This window comes from Perna viridis, chromosome 7, assembly GCF_037379345.1.
Source record: "Perna viridis isolate PV_CMFRI_1.1 ecotype Kerala chromosome 7, ASM3737934v1, whole genome shotgun sequence".
Lineage (NCBI taxonomy): Eukaryota > Metazoa > Mollusca > Bivalvia > Mytilida > Mytilidae > Perna > Perna viridis.
In genome coordinates this window covers 14,466,719-14,479,314 of record NC_142451.1, presented here as the reverse complement: position 1 = coordinate 14,479,314, position 12,596 = coordinate 14,466,719, and the positions used below count along the sequence as shown (strand labels likewise).

The 12,596-nt window shown below is 31.8% G+C and overlaps 4 non-coding genes across 4 annotated transcripts; all 4 read right to left on the bottom strand.

Annotated features, from left to right (window-relative positions):
- Positions 1 to 2,596: 2,596 nt before the first annotated feature.
- Trnal-aag (transfer RNA leucine (anticodon AAG)) lies at positions 2,597 to 2,678 on the bottom strand. Its single transcript has one exon. It is a non-coding gene; the product is annotated as a tRNA-Leu (tRNA).
- A 606-nt stretch (positions 2,679 to 3,284) lies between these two features.
- Trnal-aag (transfer RNA leucine (anticodon AAG)) lies at positions 3,285 to 3,366 on the bottom strand. Its single transcript has one exon. It is a non-coding gene; the product is annotated as a tRNA-Leu (tRNA).
- Positions 3,367 to 5,207: 1,841 nt separating this feature from the next.
- Positions 5,208 to 5,289, bottom strand: Trnal-aag (transfer RNA leucine (anticodon AAG)). Its single transcript has one exon. It is a non-coding gene; the product is annotated as a tRNA-Leu (tRNA).
- A 6,438-nt stretch (positions 5,290 to 11,727) lies between these two features.
- Positions 11,728 to 11,809, bottom strand: Trnal-aag (transfer RNA leucine (anticodon AAG)). The gene has a single exon. It is a non-coding gene; the product is annotated as a tRNA-Leu (tRNA).
- Positions 11,810 to 12,596: the final 787 nt, after the last annotated feature.

Below are 12,596 nucleotides of genomic sequence, written 5' to 3'. Positions count from 1 at the left end.
AGTGTACAGGGATTAAAGTTGCGTACATTAATTAAAGACATTTCACCAATAATTTAATAATTTCAACTATTTAAGTCGATTCCACAACATAGCATATTATTACAAAATGTACTTTGTGAAATTCTGCAGCAAAAATACCTGGCAGCGGTGGGATTCGAACCCACCCCTCCGAAGAGACTGGTGCCTTAAACCAGCGCCTTTTTTTTATCTTGATAAAATTTTATTCACAGTAAAACATCATATAAAAGAATTATTGGGCTAATCTCCCAATAATTCACATATCACAGATCACAAATTGTCCTTAAATTACATTGACAGTATATATATGAATAAGTATATTTAAAAGTCTATCACAACATTATCATCAGAGATGCGCAGAACAGGATTGTCATTCAAGTAATATTTTTGAAACAAAGAAAAGTTCTTTTTCTGTATATAATACATGGAAGCATAATTAACATGCTTTTGAAGAACAGATTTAAAATAAGAAATAATGTGCAAAACTTTCTCATCTTTCATGACTAAATTTCTTCTTTTTACAACACAAAACCTTCTAACAGATAAAGCAGTATTAACAAAATAAAAGTTTACTTTTTTATCTTTCTTGAGTAGACCGAAATAACATAGAAAATTAAAGTCTAACATATTGATAAAGCTAGCTGAACTATTACACAATATATTATGTAAAAAGTCTTTAAAAAAGTCATTGAATCGAGTCAAACATCTACACGAAATTATAAGATGTTCTAAGTCCTCATGCATATCATCACAAACTGGACACAATGAATCATCAGTAATGCGACATCTCAATAACCTCTCCTTAGTAAATAAAACTCTATGAAATATTTTAAATGATAACTCAATCCAATCACTTGGTAAAAATGAAAAGTTCAAAATTGTTTGGACTTTTTGAGTATCAAAATCAGAACACATCTCACACCAATATTTGACAGCATTTGGTTCTTTTGATAATGATTTCAACAACATAGAATAAAAAAACTTTGTTGTACTAGGAAAAGAGTATTTTCTATTATTAACATTACATTCTATATTCAAACTGAGATTTCTACGAACATTTTCATTATTTTCTACTAAAATTTTACATTCATCAGGAATACATTGTTTTATACATTGTACTACCTTAATAATCTTAGCAGCAGATACCTGTGGAAACTTTTCAGAAACAATATCTTGAACAAACTCATCTCTCATGAATCCCTTTTTACATTCAAATGCTAAATCTTTCACTTTAATAATGCCTGCATCTATAAAAGTCTTGATATACAGCATATTACCATTATTAGTAATCAAAGGATTATTGAACAGAGGCAGGTCAAATACATTATTCAAATTGATATCAATTTCAATATAATCACGTATCTTTCCCCAAGCAAACAGCATACATTTATAAAAATCAGGTAAACTCCCCAACTGTCTCTGCTTAAATTGACAGAACAAAATCTCAATACCAAGTTTCATATCTTGTACTTTGGAAAAGAAATAAGTACAAAGATGCTTCCAAACAGCACAATACTCTACATCTAACAAACGACTTAAAAATTTAAGTCTAAAAGCATACATCTTATGTAAAATTTCTGGAAAGTTCAAACCTCCATCTAGTATTCTATTAATAACAACATCATAAGCAACCAAAGATGGTTTATCATTCCACAAAAACCCGATGCACAATTTCTTTATATCTAAATAGTATTTTTCTGGTATATTAACTACCATCAGAGTATACCAAAGTTTGCTCATTAAAAGAGTATTTATCACAGTTACTCTACCATGTATTGACAATTGTCTCATTTTCCAAAGATTCAGTATTTTTGAAATAGACTGCACTTTGCATTCCCAATTCAGACTATCACATAACTTTTTATCCTTGCCAATCCATATGCCTAAAAGCTGTAACAAAACACGTCTGACATCTTGGGTGCGTTCGACTCCTCTCAAACCAGCGCCTTAGACCGCTCGGCCACGCTACCGTTACACAAAACGGCTGCAAAATAGTCATGTCCTTCGTTTCCAGATATTTCACTTTTTACCAAATTTGTCTTCAAGGCAATTATTACGCCATATGATATGATGACATAAACTTATCAATACGTTTCAATAAAAGATGCACAGATGATATTGTATTTGTTATTAACAACCAGATATACCAAATTCATGATGCGTTTATCCAATATATAGAAAACATTTTACCACATCGTAATGTTAGTATATCTTCAAAACCAATCTTAATTTGCCCCATATTTCAAGTTTCTAATATTTTCTTCAATATAAAGTGTTCGAATATGTCTTAAGAAGAGAATTTCTCTGAAACCGCACCACTTGAATAGCATTAAAAATCTTCTAATTGTAGCTTTATATATACATACATATAGCGTAAGTAGAGTAAAAACCATTCCATAAATATATATATATATATATATATACTCTTGTATGAATTCTTTCCACGGAGTGTACAGGGATTAAAGTTGCGTACATTAATTAAAGACATTTCACCAATAATTTCAACTATTTAGGTCGATTCCACAACATAGCATATTATTACAAAATGTACTTTGTGAAATTCTGCAGCAAAAATACCTGGCAGCGGTGGGATTCGAACCCACGCCTCCGAAGAGACTGGTGCCTTAAACCAGCGCCTTAGACCGCTCGGCCACGCTACCGTTACACAAAACGGCTGCAAAATAGTCATGTCCTTCGTTTCCAGATATTTCACTTTTTACCAAATTTGTCTTCAAGGCAATTATTACGCCATATGATATGATGACATAAACTTATCAATATGTTTCAATAAAAGATGCACAGATGATATTGTATTTGTTATTAACAACCACATATACCAAATTCATGATGCGTTTATCCAATATATAGAAAACATTTTACCACATCGTAATGTTAGTATATCTTCAAAACCAATCTTAATTTGCCCCATATTTCAAGTTTCTAATATTTTCTTCAATATAAAGTGTTCGAATATGTCTTAAGAAGAGAATTTCTCTGAAACCGCACCACTTGAATAGCATGAAAAATCTTCTAATTGTAGCTTTATATATACATACATATAGCGTAAGTAGAGTAAAAACCATTCCATACATATATATATATATATATATACTCTTGTATGAATTCTTTCCACGGAGTGTACAGGGATTAAAGTTGCGTACATTAATTAAAGACATTTCACCAATAATTTCAACTATTTAAGTCGATTCCACAACATAGCATATTATTACAAAATGTACTTTGTGAAATTCTGCAGCAAAAATACCTGGCAGCGGTGGGATTCGAACCCACGCCTCCGAAGAGACTGGTGCCTTAAACCAGCGCCTTAGACCGCTCGGCCACGCTACCGTTACACAAAACGGCTGCAAAATAGTCATGTCCTTCGTTTCCAGATATTTCACTTTTTACCAAATTTGTCTTCAAGGCAATTATTACGCCATATGATATGATGACATAAACTTATCAATACGTTTCAATAAAAGATGCACAGATGATATTGTATTGTTATCAACAACCAGATATACCAAATTCATGATGTGTTTAGGCTAAAAACCACTAATTCCACTTCCCATAGGCTTCTATGCTAATTTCACAATATTCAATGGCTTCTCTGGACTTTACCTTAACTTTAACCTGCAGATGACTATATATCAGCACGATTCTACATATGTCAGCTCACAATCCTCAGAATGGCATGTGGGGTTAGCAGACTTGCAGTGCAGTACTGGTCACCGGAAGTGAAGGGTCTATAAATAGCATGGGAAATCCCAGTGTTTTCACAAGATAGGGGTATATTTAAAAATCATTATGGAGATTAGGCTTCACATCACAAGAAGCAAAATGCACCTATAAAATGTACAGAAATGTTTTTCCTTTCAGAAACTGTTTCAATTTTTTTAAATAAGATGAGAACTTTTTTCACAGCACTATGAGGAACAGGGGCAATTTCTGCGTAGGACTATTTTTGCGTACGTTCCAAATGCTCATTGGTTGAATTGGTGGTCTGTAACCTTTATCCAATATATAGAAAACATTTTACCACATCGTAATGTTAGTATATCCTCAAAATCAATCTTAATTTGCCCCATATTTCAAGTTTCTAATATTTTCTTCAATATAAAGTGTTCGAATATGTCTTAAGAAGAGAATTTCTCTGAAACGGCACCACTTGAATAGCATGAAAAATCTTCTAATTGTAGCTTTATATATACATATATATAGCGTAAGTAGAGTAAAAACCATTCCATACATATATATATACTCTTGTATGAATTCTTTCCACGGAGTGTACAGGGATTAAAGTTGCGTACATTAATTAAAGACATTTCACCAATAATTTCAACTATTTAGGTCGATTCCACAACATAGCATATTGTTACAAAATGTACTTTGTGAAATTCTGCAGCAAAAATACCTGGCAGCGGTAGGATTCGAACCCACGCCTCCGAAGAGACTGGTGCCTTAAACCAGCGCCTTTTTTTTATTTTTTTTTTATCTTTATTGAATAAAACAATACTATATAACAATGCAAATAACCGATCCTCAAGAGACTGGTGCCTTAAACCAGCGCCTTAGACCGCTCGGCCACGCTACCGTTACACAAAACGGCTGCAAAATAGTCATGTCCTTCGTTTCCAGATATTTCACTTTTTACCAAATTTGTCTTCAAGGCATTATTACGCCATATGATATGATGACATAAACTTATCAATACGTTTCAATAAAAGATGCACAGATGATATTGTATTTGTTATTAACAACCACATATACCAAATTCATGATGCGTTTATCCAATATATAGAAAACATTTTACCACATCGTAATGTTAGTATATCTTCAAAACCAATCTTAATTTGCCCCATATTTCAAGTTTCTAATATTTTCTTCAATATAAAGTGTTCGAATATGTCTTAAGAAGAGAATTTCTCTGAAACCGCACCACTTGAATAGCATGAAAAATCTTCTAATTGTAGCTTTATATATACATATATATAGCGTAAGTAGAGTAAAAACCATTCCATACATATATATATACTCTTGTATGAATTCATTCCACGGAGTGTACAGGGATTAAAGTTGCGTACATTAATTAAAGACATTTCACCAATAATTTCAACTATTTAGGTCGATTCCACAACATAGCATATTATTACAAAATGTACTTTGTGAAATTCTGCAGCAAAAATACCTGGCAGCGGTGGGATTCGAACCCACGCCTCCGAAGAGACTGGTGCCTTAAACCAGCGCCTTAGACCGCTCGGCCACGCTACCGTTACACAAAACGGCTGCAAAATAGTCATGTCCTTCGTTTCCAGATATTTCACTTTTTACCAAATTTGTCTTCAAGGCAATTATTACGCCATATGATATGATGACATAAACTTATCAATACGTTTCAATAAAAGATGCACAGATGATATTGTATTTGTTATTAACAACCACATATACCAAATTCATGATGCGTTTATCCAATATATAGAAAACATTTTACCACATCGTAATGTTAGTATATCTTCAAAACCAATCTTAATTTGCCCCATATTTCAAGTTTCTAATATTTTCTTCAATATAAAGTGTTCGAATATGTCTTAAGAAGAGAATTTCTCTGAAACGGCACCACTTGAAAAGCATGAAAAATCTTCTAATTGTAGCTTTATATATACATACATATAGCGTAAGTAGAGTAAAAACCATTCCATACATATATATATATATATATATATATATACTCTTGTATGAATTCTTTCCACGGAGTGTACAGGGATTAAAGTTGCGTACATTAATTAAAGACATTTCACCAATAATTTAATAATTTCAACTATTTAATTCGATTCCACAACATAGCATATTATTACAAAATGTACTTTGTGCAATTCTGCAGCAAAAATACCTGGCAGCGGTGGGATTCGAACCCACGCCTCCGAAGAGACTGGTGCCTGAAACCAGCGCCTTATTTTTTTTTTTTATCTTTATTAAATGTAATCATCAATTGTATATCACAGATATGTTCATCATATTAACATCAAATCACAATTGTCCATATTACAATCTGGATCTGAAAACAATCATGTTCACAATTGTCTATATTATCGAAATATCGTAGCACTTCATTCGAAAGAATTTAATTATATATCGCACACACGTCGTATTTTCTCGACTATAATATCTACCATTCATTTTTTTTTTTAATTTTCAAAATTTTACATAAAATTTAAAAACGAAATATAACATGTACGTACTTTACGATGTTAAGATTGTTTCTCTTTATACAATATATCAGTTATCACTATAGTCCAGTAGTTGAAAACTGGGCTGGAAATCCAAGCCCTCATTATTAACTTTGGTATTAATTTATAACTAAATATATTAAATAAATACAAAAACAACACTCAACCGAAAGCACTCACTCGTATACTAAAAGTTTATTGGCTCTTTAAGAAATTTTCCATCTTTTCAATCCCTTCCTCCACTGATTCGTTGTAAAACGTAGTATTCCGCACGTCATCAAAGTCTTCCTCTATATTCTTCCTTAAATATTTCCAATGATGGACAGAGCGATCGATTATGATTGTTTCTTTTTTCCACATACAGTAGTGAAGAATACTCATTGTTCCCGGCAAAAATGCTAATAATACACTACCACTTCCACTACAAAATTTGATGACTATTTTATCTAATTTTAACGCCTGTGTATTGTCTAGTTTGTTATGTGTATTCACTCGCGAGTTATTCAGTTCTTTTCGAGATGGTTCAACGGGTTTATCAATTGTCACCTTTTTACACGCGCTTTCAATTATTGATTGTCCATCGCAACGTTTCATGCTTGACTGCTTTTTATTGTTCATTTGTCTAACAGGTGATTTAACTACTTGGGGCGGGGATCTACACGGGGTATTCTTTAACTTTTCCGCAACTGATACATCCATTTCCAAGTTCGAATTGGAATCATCATCGGAGGAATCAGTCTCACTTGTCGAATTCTCTACATTTACATTTTCAGCAACGTTGTTCTTTGTCGCAATAAAGTCATCGTATCGTCTCTTATCACGCCTCCGCGTGGCACTAGATTTGTTTCGCTTTGCCTCGTTGTTTCTCCAAATTAAGCTTATTCTCATTTTGCCATTCTGCTCAATGGACGTCCAAGAAAAATCACTATATTGTTCATTTGCAACGTTCAACAAAGCTAGCAAAGTTTTTGGGAGATATCCATTTCTAATTAACGAAGAAAGTGTATCTCCCATACAGACCCTCAACGGGAATTAAGAGTACAACAAAATTAGTCTAAAAACGCAAATAACACATCAAATTGTCAATCTGACTTACATTCTGTGAAATAAAGTCCTATTGTTACAAAGTTCGGCTGGAAATTCCAATCCAAAAACACAATAACGAGTTATATCCACAATTTATATCAGAAAAGACAAAAAGGCGTCCGACATGATTGGCGTACTCGACTGGTTCCTCAATGATATGATGACATAAACTTATCAATACGTTTCAATAAAAGATGCACAGATGATATTGTATTTGTTATTAACAACCACATATACCAAATTCATGATGCGTTTATCCAATATATAGAAAACATTTTACCACATCGTAATGTTAGTATATCTTCAAAACCAATCTTAATTTGCCCCATATTTCAAGTTTCTAATATTTTCTTCAATATAAAGTGTTCGAATATGTCTTAAGAAGAGAATTTCTCTGAAACCGCACCACTTGAATAGCATGAAAAATCTTCTAATTGTAGCTTTATATATACATACATATAGCGTAAGTAGAGTAAAAACCATTCCATACATATATATATACTCTTGTATGAATTCTGTCCACGGAGTGTACAGGGATTAAAGTTGCGTACATTAATTAAAGACATTTCACCAATAATTTCAACTATTTAGGTCGATTCCACAACATAGCATATTATTACAAAATGTACTTTGTGAAATTCTGCAGCAAAAATACCTGACAGCGGTGGGATTCGAACCCACGCCTCCGAAGAGACTGGTGCCTTAAACCAGCGCCTTATCTTGATAAAATTTTATTCACAGTAAAACATCATATAAAAGAATTATTGGGCTAGTCTCCCAATAATTCACATATCACAGATCACAAATTTTTCGGAAATTACATTGACAGTATATATGAATAAGTATATTTAAAAGTCTATCACAACATTATCATCAGAGATGCGCAGAACAGGATTGTCATTCAAGTAATATTTTTGAAACGAAGAAAAGTTCTTTTTCTGTATATAATACATGTAAGCATAATTAACATGCTTTTGAAGAACAGATTTAAAATAAGAAATAATGTGCAAAACTTTCTCATCTTTCATGACTAAATTTCTTCTCTTTACAACACAAAACCTTCTAACAGATAAAGCAGTATTAACAAAATAAAAGTTAACTTTTTTATCTTTCTTGAGTAGACCGAAATAACATAGAAAATTAAAGTCTAACATATTGATAAAGCTAGCTGAACTATTACACAATATATTATGTAAAAAATCTTTAAAAAAGTCATTGAATCGAGTCAAACATCTACACGAAATTATAAGATGTTCTAAGTCCTCATACATATCGTCACAAGCTGGACACAATGAATCATCAGTAATGCGACATCTCAATAACCTCTCCTTAGTAAATAAAACTCTATGAAATATTTTAAATGATAACTCAATCCAATCACTTGGTAAAAATGAAAAGTTCAAAATTGTTTGGACTTTTTGAGTATCAAAATCAGAAAACATCTCATACCAATATTTGACAGCATTTGGTTCTTTTGATAATGATTTCAACAACATAGAATAAAAAAAAACTTTGTTGTACTAGGAAAAGAGTACTTTCTATTATTAACATTACATTCTATATTCAAAATGAGATTTCTACGAACATTTTCATTATTTTCTACTAAAATTTTACATTCATCAGGAATACATTGTTTTATACATTGTACTACCTTAATAATCTTAGCAGCAGTTACCTGTGGAAACTTTTCAGAAACAATATCTTGAACAAACTCATCTCTCATGAATCCCTTTTTACATTCAAATGCTAAATCTTTCACTTTAATAATGCCTGCATCTATAAAAGTCTTGATATACAGCATATTACCATTATTAGTAATCAAAGGATTATTGAACAGAGGCAGGTCAAATACATTATTCAAATTGATATCAATTTCAATATAATCAAGTATCTTTCCCCAAGCAAACAGCATACATTTATAAAAATCAGGTAAACTCTCCAACTGTCTCTGCTTAAATTGACAGAACAAAATCTCAATACCAAGTTTCATATCTTGTACTTTGGAAAAGAAATAAGTACAAAGATGCTTCCAAACAGCACAATACTCTACATCTAACAAACGACTTAAAAATTTAAGTCTAAACGCATACATCTTATGTAAAATTTCTGGAAAGTTCAAACCTCCATCTAGTATTCTATTAATAACAACATCATAAGCAACCAAAGATGGTTTATCATTCCACAAAAACCCGATGCACAATTTCTTTATATCTAAATAGTATTTTTCTGGTATATTAACTACCATCAGAGTATACCAAAGTTTGCTCATTAAAAGAGTATTTATCACAGTTACTCTACCATGTATTGACAATTGTCTAATTTTCCAAAGATTCAGTATTTTTGAAATAGACTGCACTTTGCATTCCCAATTCAGACTATCACATAACTTTTTATCCTTGCCAATCCATATGCCTAAAAGCTGTAACAAAACACGTCTGACATCTTGGGTGCGTTCGACTCCTCTCAAACCAGCGCCTTAGACCGCTCGGCCACGCTACCGTTACACAAAACGGCTGCAAAATAGTCATGTCCTTCGTTTCCAGATATTTCACTTTTTACCAAATTTGTCTTCAAGGCAATTATTACGCCATATGATATGATGACATAAACTTATCAATACGTTTCAATAAAAGATGCACAGATGATATTGTATTTGTTATTAACAACCACATATACCAAATTCATGATGCGTTTATCCAATATATAGAAAACATTTTACCACATCGTAATGTTAGTATATCTTCAAAACCAATCTTAATTTGCCCCATATGTCAAGTTTCTAATATTTTCTTCAATATAAAGTGTTCGAATATGTCTTAAGAAGAGAATTTCTCTGAAACGGCACCACTTGAATAGCATGAAAAATCTTCTAATTGTAGCTTTATATATACATATATATAGCGTAAGTAGAGTAAAAACCATTCCATACATATATATATACTCTTGTATGAATTCATTCCACGGAGTGTACAGGGATTAAAGTTGCGTACATTAATTAAAGACATTTCACCAATAATTTCAACTATTTAGGTCGATTCCACAACATAGCATATTATTACAAAATGTACTTTGTGAAATTCTGCAGCAAAAATACCTGACAGCGGTGGGATTCGAACCCACGCCTCCGAAGAGACTGGTGCCTTAAACCAGCGCCTTTTTTTTTATTTTGATAAAATTTTATTCAAATAAATACATTCATAAAAGAATTATTGGGCTAGTCTCCCATTAATTCATATTATCACAGTGTTGGTTAGAATTGTAACAATTATTAACAACAGATCTCAATTAAAACTCAATATGTACTTCATCATTAGTTATCCTTAATACAGGATTTTTGTTTAAATAATACTTTTCAAATAAATACATGCACTTCTTCTGTTTATAATACAAGTATGCATAACTCACATGTTTTTGCAGAACATTTTTAAAATATGGCACTATGTCTATCAAATGATCATCCTTCATAGAGATATTTCTCCTCTTTACTACACAGAATCTTCTAGCACATAAAACTGTATTCACAAAGTATAAGTTTATATTTTTATCCTTCTTGACTAGACCAAAGTAACATATATAATTGAAATCTAGAGTATTGACAAAGCTAGTAGAACTATTACACAGAATGTTATGTAGGAAATCTTTAAAAAAGTCATTGAACTGAGTCAAACATCTACACACAACGGTCAAGTGCTCCAAGTCTTCATGCACATCTTCGCAAACTGGACACATAGAATCAACAGTAATTTGGCATCTCATCAGTCTCTCCTTAGTGAAGAAAACTCTATGGAAAATTTTGAATGATGACTCAATCCAATCACTTTGTAAAAATGAAAAGTTCAAAACTTTTTGTACTTTTTGAACATCAAAATCTGAAAATATTTCACACCAGTATTTTACAGAATTAGGTTCTCTTGTTAATGTCTTTAACAGTATATCATAAAATGATCTTGTTGTATTAGGTAAAGCATACTTTCTACCATTAACGCTGTAAATTATATTTAAAACAGTTGCTTTACAAGTGTTTGCATTTTCTTCAACTAAAACTACATAATCTTGTGGAATACATTGCTTAATACATTTCACTACTTTAATAATTTTATCAACAGATACATCAGGGAACTTTTGAGATACAATATCTTGAATATAAGTGAATAGCATGAAAAATCTTCTAATTGTAGCTTTATATATACATATATATAGCGTAAGTAGAGTAAAAACCATTCCATACATATATATATATACTCTTGTATGAATTCTTTCCACGGAGTGTACAGGGATTAAAGTTGCGTACATTAATTAAAGACATTTCACCAATAATTTCAACTATTTAGGTCGATTCCACAACATAGCATATTATTACAAAATGTACTTTGTGAAATTCTGCAGCAAAAATACCTGGCAGCGGTGGGATTCGAACCCACGCCTCCGAAGAGACTGGTGCCTTAAACCAGCGCCTTAGACCGCTCGGCCACGCTACCGTTACACAAAACGTCTGCAAAATAGTCATGTCCTTCGTTTCCAGATATTTCACTTTTTACCAAATTTGTCTTCAAGGCAATTATTACGCCATATGATATGATGACATAAACTTATCAATACGTTTCAATAAAAGATACACAGATGATATTGTATTTGTTATCAACAACCAGATATACCAAATTCATGATGCGTTTATCCAATATATAGAAAACATTTTACATCGTAATGTTAGTATATCTTCAAAACCAATCTTAATTTGCCCCATATTTCAAGTTTTTTTTAATATTTTCTTCAATATAAAGTGTTCGAATATGTCTTAAGAAGAGAATTTCTCTGAAACCGCACCACTTGAATAGCATGAAAAATCTTCTAATTGTAGCTTTATATATACATATATATAGCGTAAGTACAGTAAAAACCATTCTATACATATATATATATACTCTTGTATGAATTCTTTCCACGGAGTGTACAGGGATTAAAGTTGCGTACATTAATTAAAGACATTTCACCAATAATTTCAACTATTTAGGTCGATTCCACAACATAGCACATTATTACAAAATGTACTTTGTGAAATTCTGCAGCAAAAATACCTGGCAGCGGTGGGATTCGAACCCACGCCTCCGAAGAGACTGGTGCCTTAAACCAGCGCCTTTTTTTTTTTTTTATCTTTATTAAAATAAGTCATCATCATGTTCACAAATAAAAACATTATTATATCACAATAATCTGAAATATCACAGTTAATCTTTCACTTATTATATGTTAAACATTAATACATTC